We start from the raw sequence: 11,995 nt of genomic DNA on the forward strand, positions 1-11,995 counted from the left end.
GAAGGGCCTTGAGTCTACACTGCCATATAATCCAGTGCAAATTAGATAATCTGTGGAAGAAGTCTAAGTGAGGCCTAAATCTACCTGTCCCCTAACTGAAACCTGGCTGTCCCTTGGTTGCTAGGCAACCAAGTGGGCAGAGATTAGCCCTCTAAACTGGCAGCAATTGGATAAAAAAAATTATTGCTCTCCCTCTAATTAGGACTTTATTTTTCTTTTCTTTTTGTTGTATCAACCTTGAGGCGTGGATGATGGGTTGTGTTGTCAAATTTTGAGGTTGGGGGGCCTGTACTTTTGTTGTTTTGTGAATTGCCGTGATGCCATCACTCTTTTATATATATAGATGATAATAATAATAATAATAATAATAATAATAATAATAATAATAATAATAATATTTGCCCTACTTCCCAAGGGGACTCAGAGTGGATTACACTATATCAAAAAACACAGGAAACATTCAATGCCTTGTTACAATGAAATACACATACATACACAGAAAAAGGCAAAGGCTTCTCCTTTCATTTCTGGCTCCAGAGGCGATGCTCATCTCTGGCTCTGGGGGAGGTGCTCTTCTTCATTTCCAAGCCAAGGAGCTTGCATTGTCACCTCCTGGTCATGTGGCCGGCATGACTGTTTGGAGCATCTTTCTGCCTTTTCCCACCAAAGCAGTATCTATTTATCTACTCACATTAGCATGTTTCCAAATTGCTAGGTTGGCAGGAGCTAGGGCTAACAGTGGGAGCTCACCCCATCCCACAGATTTGAACTACCAACCTTCAGGTCAGCAGTTCAGCAGCACAAGGGTTTAATCCATTGCATCACCGTGGCCCCAGCTTTCAGCTTTCTTCTACCTTACAAAAAATTGCCTTTTCTAGCAAGCCATGTCTTCTCATGATATGTCTAAAGTCTCCGCTTAGTCATCTGAGTTTCTATAGAAACTCCAACCTTGAATTGTTCTGGGATCCATTTATTTGTCTATTAAATTATGACTACATATGCCTTTTTTTCAGACACTGCTAATAGAGGCATGCAGTACTTCCAACTGCAGTTACCCAAACCCTATTTGCCATCTTGCATCACAACCATTTAGGAGGTTGTGTTCCTGCGGTTGCATGTACAAAGAAGCAGATATCTTTCTGGACCTCCAGGAGGTCCAATAGGGCGATATCATCCTCATTTGTCCAGCTGGAGCAGTAGTTCCCAACCTTTGGTCCTCCAGTTGATTTGGACTTCAACTCCCAGAAATCCCAACTAGATTACCAGCTGTTAGGAATTGTGGGAGCTGAGATCCAAAACACTTGGAGGACCAAAGAGCTGGAGGAATGCTACTCAATAGAGATGTGAGAATTTTTTCCCCTTTGTTTCCTTCATGTTATTGTTTCATTTCAACCGTTTGTTTACACAAAACGAATGACAACATTTTAGTAGGAAACAAGAGGCGACACGAAAATGAAAGCTGCACAGTCATTATGCTTACATTGTGCTTACTTTTGTTTTCCTTTTCTTTCGGCCCTGTAACAATAAGCAGGTACTGACAGAGGGCTACTTTCCCATTACAGCTGAAGTGTACCAATGGGTCTTAATATTAATATTGATAACAATAGTTATCCTGGGACCCTAAGCTGAGTCTGAGAGAGGAGTGCCTCCCAATGACAGCTGATGTGTACCAATGGGTGTTAATAATAATAATATTATTAATAACAGTAGTACTTTGGGGAAGACCCAAATGTTTTAAAAGTTGGTGGGCTAAAAGGGGTCGAAATGCCCTCTGTGTGTGGTGATTTTCACCCCTCTAGCCCAAAAACCGAGGGGTGTGTGTGTGAGCCTCAGAAGCCCTCCCATTGCAGCCAATGGTCAGAAAATTTTCCTTTTTTCGTAAGCCAGATGAAAATTCTGTTGGTATAAGTGCCCCAGTTTTGTTAGCGGGAACAAATACGAAAATGAGATGACATGAATGGAACTACACAAAATGAACAGCAACTCCACACAAAGCACAACACTACTATCTAACACTGGCTGGCTATCTCCCTATCTATGGCCATGGATAGGAAAGACTCAGCTGGCAGAATGTAAGTGGGGAAGGTAGAAGGCACAGAGTGTTACCCTTTACCCTATCCTATTTGGTAGAGCATTATCCTTTACTCTATCCTCCGCCTAGAATTCTGGCCTTGCCGTTCAGATTTTACATCTAAACCGCTGTTAATTTCCTCCCTTGCTTTGAAGTGCTGATCTTGGCAACAGGCTGGGACCAGATAAATACTAACTGTATATAAACCAGCTCTTTCCCCACCTCAAATATGTGCAGGGGGGCTCACTGCCAACTGAAAATTGCTGGATCCAACTTACAGTCTCAGAGGACAAGTGAGATAATGAGAAAGGTGGGTTAGAGCAGACTGTGCCAGCTTTATATCCTTGATGGATTTTCTGGGTGTTTGTTTAAGAAATTGCACAGTATGCCATAGCAGCTGCATGGATCTCCAGTTTTCAATTAATAACAGTCTGCATTTTCAGAAGTATTATGGGTGGGCCATAATCCATACAATATGTAGAATTGCTGGCAAGCTTTTTGAAAATGGAACTCTAGATTTTGTAGGTTATCTGACATTCTTTTAAATTTAAATATACTAAGTTTATTCAAAAATGCCTGAAGAAATCAGCTTTCTATTTGAAGGGCCTACATAACTTAAGACACTCTGTATTGAACAGGGCTTTGCATATTATTTTTAAATGCTGGAATGATGGCATTACTTCTTTTTTTAGCAACCTGTCTTTACCCATTACATTTCACAACAAGGTCTTTATCACATCACAGCACTATATTGTCATAGCAGTGATTCGGTCCCATTTTTGTCTCATCCTTAGCATATGTCGAGGCACATGTTCTCCCAGTGTTGTTATGTTGTATAGCAGCGTTTCTCAACCTGGTGGTCAGGACCGCGGGAAGGGGCGCGAGGGGGTGTCAGAGGGATCACCACAGACCATCAGAAAACATATTAATTCACAGTGCTCTCTGGAGGTAGGTGAACTACATCTCCTCTAAATCATTGTTGATTCCTCCCAAATTCCTCCAGTATTTTCTGTTGGTCATGGAGGTTCTGTATGGGAAGTTTGGCCCAATTGTATCATTGGTGGGGTTCAAGGGGCTCTTTTGATTGCAAGTGAACTATAAATCCCAGCAACTACAACTCCCAAATGTCAAAGTCTATTTCCCCTTAACTCCACGAGTGTTCACATCTGGGCATATTGAGTATTCGTGCCAATTTTGGTCCAGATCCATCATTGTTTGAGTCCACAGTGCTCTTTGGATGTAGGTGAACTACTACTCCAAAATTCAAGGTCAATGGCCACCAAACCCTTCCAGTATTTTCTGTTGGTTGTGTGAGTTCTGTGTGCCAAGTTTGGTTCAACTCCATCATTGGCGGAGTTTAGAATGCTCTTTGATTGTAGGTGAATGATAAATCTCAGGAAACTACAACTCTCAAATGACAAAATCAGTCCCCCTCAACCTCACCAGTAAACAAATTTGGGCATATCAGGTATTTGTGCCAAATTTGGTTGTTAATGAAAATACATTCTGCATATCAGATATTTACATTACGATCAATAACAATAGCAAAATTACAGTTATGAAGTAGCAACAAAAATAATCTTATGGTTGGGGGTCACCACAACATGAGGAAGTGTATTAAGGGATTACGGCATTAGGAAGGTTGAGAACCGCTGTTGTATAGTTATTGGGAATGTCTTATTATTTGTGGTGAAGATAATCCATTATGGATCCTGGTTCCTACTTTGATACAATAGCCAGTTTGAACATGGATGTCCCATTCCACTTCATTGTGAGAATGATCATTTGTGAACTTCCTCCTTTGATCGAATCACCGGCATTTTTCTGGCATTTCCTTATGGGTGTCTTAAAATATCTCCCCACTTTTAAGCGGTACCTATTTATCTACTCACATTTTGCTTTTGAACCGCTAGGTATGCAGAAACTGGGCCAAAGGCCAGGAGCTCACCCTGACCCGGGCTTCGAACTGTCAACTTTTTGATTGACAAGATTTGCTGCAGCTGGTTGTTTAACCTGCTGTCCTAAAGCCTGGCCCAATAATAATAATGTACCACAATAATATCATGCTGTAGCAACATTAATACAGCTATATAAAAATTCCTTGAGAAATATGCTATTACAGTGCACACAGGGATTTTTTTAAAGGAAATAACCTGGCATAATAGCATAGTGTGATAAGGATCTGAGAGCAACATGCTTGCAGAACATTACTAATACTGTATTTGTATGTGTGTGTACCTTCAAGCCTCCTGTTAATTTATGGCAACTCCATGACTTTCATAGTAGTTTCTTAGCCAAGAAATAATCAGACATGGTTTGCTGTTGCCTTCCTCTGAAATATGGCACTTGTTAATCAGTAGTAATTAAGTCTAATGATTAGCTTCCAAGATTAGAGGGGGATTTCCATGGCCTTTCTATGAGCCTGAGAGTGTGTGACTTGCTGAAAGTCACTACGTAGTTTTCTATGACTATGTAGGGATTCGAATCCTGGTCTCCAGTTCTTTGTCAACACTCGAACCATTACACCACACGGACAATACCAGCAAAATAACGAGCGAGCAAGCATAACACTCTAGTGCAATTATGTTTTTTTAGCATTTTTGTAGGTGACGGATGGAACAAATACAATAACTCTGTCCTCTCCACTGCTATCTTGAAATGTCATGTTCTAAATTGCAAGGTGAGTCTCTGTGAATCTGCTCAAGATAGACACTTGCCTCTGACCAGTGGAGGACATTGGACAGGACCAGACCTATCCATTGGCAAAGTGAGCAGATTTTGTTTGTCATAAAAGGACAGCACATTATTAGTTATTTCCTATTACTGTAGTTTAGACATATCGTGGTAAAATGGTTTGAGTACTAGATTAGGAGCGCAGGTGAATGAGGGTTTGAATCATGCTCCGCTATCACTGCATGATCTGGGGTAATTCACACTATATCAGCTCCCTCCAAATAAATCTTCCCATGTGAACCCTATGATACAATTGCAATAAATTGGAACTAGAAGTATAAAACAATACATCAGGAACATGAGAGGTACTTATGGGACTCTTCTGACTCATGTACCAAACTAACAGTGGCTCACTTTGCGTATTGTCCACTTAAATTTGGGTGGGTGAGGACAGCAATTTGTTGCTTTTCCTCAGGTCTTGAGTTGGCTATATTAGTGTGGACCATAATGTGGGGGGCAATGCTTGTTGCTGTTTCCCTCCACACTTCCAGTCGCTTTGAGTATTCGAACTCCTAAATAGAGGTTTAATTTTTGCATTTCTAATTGACATGCCCAAATATTTGCAGGCCTGGATTGGTTTGTACAATTACAAGGTGTGAGTAATTTTAAAGGAAAGGCTTCGAGCTGTAACAACTTGATTATGATGCATTCAGTTGTTAAACAACTAAAATTACATCACTGGAGCTGATAAATAATTGCAGTTTTAAGCAAAGAAGACATAAAGTTGGCCCAACTTCTAGCATGCATACATTCCAAACCCTCTGTATATTCTCCATGTAACCCAAACTCAAATTGCTCTGGGGAAAATATGATAAATTTGTATGCATTTGGAAGCCTGAACACATTATCTTAGGATTGCTCCAGATTCTAAGCACAATGGGTTACTCCATGCTGAGCCTATTTATTTCACTATCTTTGGCGCAGATAGTCTCATGGAATATATGTCAGGAAAAACCCCAGAAGAGAGCCTGTTTTTAAAGGCATATTGTATTTTGAGTCCTACACGAAAAATGGCATGTTTTTTTGGGAAATGGAAGGAGAAGTAATCATTTGTGGCTTGTTCTTGCTGCTGGTACATTCACTATCAGAGACACTGGAGCTTGTTGGAATATTTTACTATGGCAGAGATAGCATTTATGCTATAAGAAGTTTGAGGTATGGCAAGGCTATAATGTTCACATTCGTTTACCTTTTTTGTGAAAGATAAGACAAATGCCAGGATGAAGTCTGCTTGATTTTTGCTAGTAAGGCAGAACCTAAAAAAGCATTCTTGTTTGGAGAAAGACATTTGAACTAGACTTTGACACATGCATGGCTGTGGATCAGTTAATGAAAAACTATTTCTTTTGTCAATATGTGTGGCAGTGTGAATTTGTTTGGAGTTAAAACAACAAAAAAGAATTGTGAGCAATTTAACAAACAATTTAAGGGGAGAGGCATACGATTTTGTAGACTGGAGATGAGCTTGGAAAAGATACTTTTTCACTATAACCCCAATTATCCCCTGCTAATATAGTACATGCAGTCTTAGAAAAGGGTACATGCAGAAGCCCCATCCGCAGGTACTTCAGCCTTGAAGAATTGGGGCATTTCAATGCACTTTCTATATTTGTTGTTTTTTTGTGTGTGTCAGGGGCAACTTGAAAAACTGCAAGTCGCTTCTGGTGTGAAAGAATTGGCCGTCTGCAAGGACATTACCCAGGGGATGCTCGGATGTTTGATGTTTTACCATCCTTGTGGGAGGCGTCTCTCATGTCCCCACATGGGGAGCTGGAGCTGACAGAGGAAGCTCACCCACTCTCCCTGGATGTGAACCGCTGATCTGTCAGTCAGCAGTCCTGCTGGCACAAGGGTTTAACCTACTGTGTCACCAGAGGCTCCTATACGTTCGTTATGAACTTGTAGAACAAAATGATCCTTAAATATGACAAAAGTTGGGAACTGGGATAAATATAATTCAAGCTATTCCTGGACTTAGGCACAACATCAAACTTTGATCAAATTGTATAATCATAGGAAAATCATCCTAAAGAAGCAACAATTTTCTATATTAAAGTGGGAATAGGTTACAGTGATCCTAGGCATACATGAGACACTACTGGTTAAGAGCAAACATTAATTAGAAGAGTCCCGTTCTATTCCAATGTAGTTCAAAATGTGTTGCACTGACTTATACGAGTCTAACTGAACTATTAGTAGGCTATGATTTAATCTTATATGTGGAAGAAAGTGACATATGTGAACAATGTAGGGTCTTTTTTGTTCAGAGACATTTCGGGAAAGGAAGTAGAAGACTGGATTCATCATAGACAGGCATGTGGAAAAAAAAGTTGGTTGTATTTTTCTGAATCCCACCTGAATCGCCACCCTAGTCTTGGTTTATATCAGTTAGACTGACTTTATTTTTTCTGCCTCATGAAAATGTGTAGATATTTTAAATATACCACATTTTGAACATGTTTTCTTTAGTGAAGAAAGTTTATTTGTGCACATTTTTCAATTACACATTTTAGCCACCCACATTTTTAAAATGTAGGCTTAGTTTCATGAAATGTGTTGCAAATGTGCAAATACAGTAGAGTCTCACTTATCCAACATAAACGGGCCGGCAGAACGTTGGATAAGTGAATATGTTGGATAATAAGGAGGAATTAAGGAAAAGCCTATTAAACATCAAATTAGGTTATGATTTTACAAATTAAGCACCAAAACATCATGTTATACAACAAATTTGACAGAAAAAGTAGTTCAATATGCAGTAATGCTACATAGTAATCACTGTATTTACGAATTTAGCACCAAAATATCACGATGTATTGAAAACATGAACTACAAAAATGCATTGGATAATTCAAAACGTTGGATAAGTGAGTGTTGGATAAGTGAGACTCTACTGTACATGTAGCAAGTTTCCGAAAGTATGAAATGGGTAATTTCTGTTCAAAACCCAGTCCCTCCCATTCCTGACCTTAGCCTTCCTAGGGACTAGCTTCAAGTAATTAAAATATTTATGTCAGCAAATGACTATTTCAAATTGTTCAGTAATAGGTGAAGACTTATAAATCCCACCTTGCAGCACCATCTTTAAACTACTTGCATGAAGGGATGGAAACATTAGTAAAGGTAGGCTTATTCTCTGCAAAACTAAGAAGCTTCTTACATTTCCCAGCATTCAGCATGTTTTAGGTAAAATGGGTAACTGGTGATTCAACAGGTACCTAATTGGAGCTATTATTGTTTTGCACACTGCTCCGATGACCTGAAATATGTGGAACATTAGAAACCAAGATGACTCTGACGTTTTCATCAGTTTGCAAATTGATTTATGGATTATTGTTGACATGACTCATGGTTTCAGTTGTAATAGAATGTTATTAAATAGAATCAATGGGCCAATAAAAGGGTAAATTTGTGAAAGAAAAGAGAAAGAGATGAGAAATATTCTCCCATCTTCTGCTTGTTTCACTGGAATTAGCACAAATGCTTCCAAGCATGGGAAGGCATGAATATATTTTGTTCGCTACTGATTGCATAAAGGATTTTCTGAAAAATGCATTAGGAGAAGCAATTTGGTGTTGTCAGAGGACCGGACTGGATTACTAAGTAGTCTTCACTTTCTCATGACAAACCTCTAGTTCTCATAGCACTGAACAATACTTTCTAAAATATGTGATAGGTTAACACCATGCTAGGATCCACAAATACATTTATCACACCTTTTTATTGCTCAATGTGTGTCAAAATCTTATCTTTTGCACAGTGGGTTGCTTGGTTTGAATTGGCTGAGTTTTTGAAATGCAAGTTTGGTCTTGTTGTGAAGATGGGTCCAGAGACTAGCTAATTTTCCTGGACCATTGGCTTCATAAATGAAGTGTTGCTATTATTGGACAGCATGCAGTCTTAAAAAAGTGACCAGCTTCTACAGTGCTTAGATTCACATAAAAGTTTACTGACAGCCAGAAATATCAAGGCAGACAATCCCACAATATCTGCTTTGAACTGGGTTATCTGAGTCCACATTGCCATATATTCCAGTTCAAAACATAATGTGGGATTTTATTCAGCTGTGTGGAGGGGGCCTGGGAAACCAGGGATTGAATTCAATCATGGGATCCCCACTTAGGGGAAGTCCATATCTTCTTACTTTTAGGCGAAAGTCATGGCATTCGTCCTCTGAATAAATCTCGAAGTTATTGCATAAACCTTTCTTGGCGATGACTTAACAATGATGGCACTAAACCACTCTATGTTAGTTATCCTAACATCCTAATCTTTGTTTCCTAATCTTTGGTCCTCCAATTGTTTTGGATTTCAACTCCCAGAAATACCGGCAAGCTTACCAGCTGTTAGGAATTGTGGGAGCTGAAGTTCAAAACACCTGGAGGCCAAAGGTAGGAAACCACTGATCTAAATGGAGGGCAAGATGCTGCCGCTAAGACCAGCCATGCTTCATATCCTCTGGACCACAGGATTCCTTAGTAGATCAATTATATATGATTGTATCATAAATTCTCTGTGACTAGTATCCTCTTAAGGACTTAAGCAGAGACAAGTTTCTTGTGCTATGTTCAGTATGTGGGTTGGGTAAGGTGAGCATAACGTAACTTTTCGTGCATATTTATGTTATACTGAAACATTAATAAATTTCAGCCTGTGTCTAGCCTACCCTTGTTTTCTCTCTCCAATTGCATAGACAATGTATGATATTTGAAATTATCACTAAAACTCACCCACATGTCTATCTTCCACTTGTGCTATAATTTTCCAAAACATTTGGTTTGATGGTTCTGGATTTTGGGGCCAAGGAACATATAGACTTTCATTCCCCCCACCCCACAAGAACTGGGGTGAAAGGCAAAACGGGAGAATGGGGTGAATGGGCCCGGGCTGTGGTGCAGGCGGGAGAGCAAGCCAGCTGCAATTAACTGCAATGAATCACTCTGACCAGGAGGTCATGAGTTCGAGGCCCGCTCAGAGCCTATGTTTGTTTGTCTTTGTTCTATGTTAAAAGGCATTGAATGTTTGCCTATATGTGTAATGTGATCCGCCCTGAGTCCCCTTCGGGGTGAGAAGGGCGGAATATAAATGCTGTAAATAAATAAATAAATAAATAAATAAATGTCAGAGTATTTGGCAGGTGTGTTTAGCACTCTCTGGTAGCTGTAATTCATTGAAAGGGAAACACTTCTCAGTAATGAAGTCTATTGCCATTGGCCCAAGGTATCCACAAATGCAATAGTCATAGATTCAACCATCCACAGCTTGAAAATAAAATTAAAATTTCTAAAAGCAAATCTTTATCTTGCCATTTTATATAAGGGGAACCATTTCACGGCACCATTATATAGAATAGGATTTGAATATCCACTGGTGTTGGTATCCATGAGGGGTCCTGAAACCAAACCCAATGAATACCAAAGACCCACTGTAGTAGGGAATGTTATTTCTGCAAGAGCCTAACGTCCACAAGATGCTTTTCTTTGTGAAAATTTCATTTTACAAACCAAGCTTTGTTTGGGTGGATTAAAAGCACAGCAACCTTCAATTACAGAAGACTACATCTGGCGTCCATTTTGTGGAAGATGACTCAAATAAAGGAAAATGCTTTCATGATGGCTAATCTCAAATTGTTGCAAGCAGGCTGTTGTTATCAGTGACTCATGCTGTGCAATGCTTAAAGGGATGTTTCCCTGGAAAAAATTATGAATGCAAAAAACGTGGTTTAAAGCATAGTTAATTGCAATAAAGCTAGAGTAAGTAGATCATACGGGATCTTTTATTTTTAGAAATTCAAAAGAAATTGAAAAGTAATTGAAAGGGATAAAAAAAGGATAGAATATATCTGGATTGCGATCTTCCAGTTCTTTGCCATTGACCATGCTGGCTGACACTTCTGGGAACTGGAAGTCCAAATGATCTGGATGACTAAAAGAGTCCACTCCTCTGATCTACATGGTGTTGTCAATCAGTTCCTTGAGGTTAGGATTAACATATGAATATTTTTGTTCTGCTAATTTTAACCTTCAATTATCCTACAGCTCTTCTCTTGTTTTGTGCTTTCAAGTAATTTCTGACTTGTTGAGCCGAAGATGAACCTATCATGGTTTTTTTGGGGAATCTATTCAGTTTGTCATTATCTGAGACTGAGAAAGTGTGACTCACCCAATGTCACCCAGTGAGTTTCCACCGTCAAGCAGGAAAACTGAACTCAGTATTCTAGAACTACTTATCAACTTTTAGAAGAATATTATCATCCCATTCTGCATGAAAATGAATGCAAATAATCTGAGACTTTGATCCGCCTGACAATCAATAGGTGTCAAAAACCCAGGAAAAAAATTATTATTACAAGGGTATTTGCTCAGCACTTTTTAAGAACATTTTCCCTAGTTTGTCACACAAGCACTACTGCCACCCTGTGGTCAGTGAAAGCAAATCCTTTGAAAGGGGAGTGGCACAACCCAGGGAAGAACTGAATTTTTGGAGCAAACTCAGCTCTTGTCATTTGATCAAGTGCCAAAATATTATTTGCTCCCATGTTCGATTCTTTTAGCCTAAAAATGTTCACTTAGTTTCAAAAACGTTGTTGCACTTTTGCATAACAAAATTTGCTCCTCAGGTGTTAAATCTGCCAGCATGACTGAATTTAAAACTGCTGCAAGCTAAATTAGGAAATAATTAACATTGCTTGGAAAGAGCGTTTTTCTCAATTTATATGTGCCGTTTGCTTGTTATTTGTCTTAGTGCGATTAAGATCATTGCTTAATCTTAAGATTTTTTATTATTAAAATCGCTTAGTTGAGACACATTATGAAAACTTGTCCTTGCAGGACTTCAGGATGAAGTGCAGTAGAGGAAAGCCTAGTATGTAGCCTATATGGCTGGCAGGGGCATACTTCGGCCCTCCAGGTGTTTTGGACTCAAAACTCCCACAATTCTTAACAGTCTACCGGCTGTTCACATCAGATCACAGTAATGGGATGGTTTCACTCCTTTGACCCCACTGTTGGAGTTCAACCCCACACCACCCAAATCTCAAGTCCACAATAAGGAACAATTTAGTTTAGTATAGGCTAAGAAGGGGTTCCTTTCCCCGATGTCTCCTGTATGACAGTTGGGAATGTATCTATTTCTTCTCTCCTCTGTTTCTGTTCTCATTCTGATTGGTTTTGTAAAATGGTTATTTTCTAC

Source organism: Anolis carolinensis, chromosome 5, assembly GCF_035594765.1.
Source record: "Anolis carolinensis isolate JA03-04 chromosome 5, rAnoCar3.1.pri, whole genome shotgun sequence".
Lineage (NCBI taxonomy): Eukaryota > Metazoa > Chordata > Lepidosauria > Squamata > Dactyloidae > Anolis > Anolis carolinensis.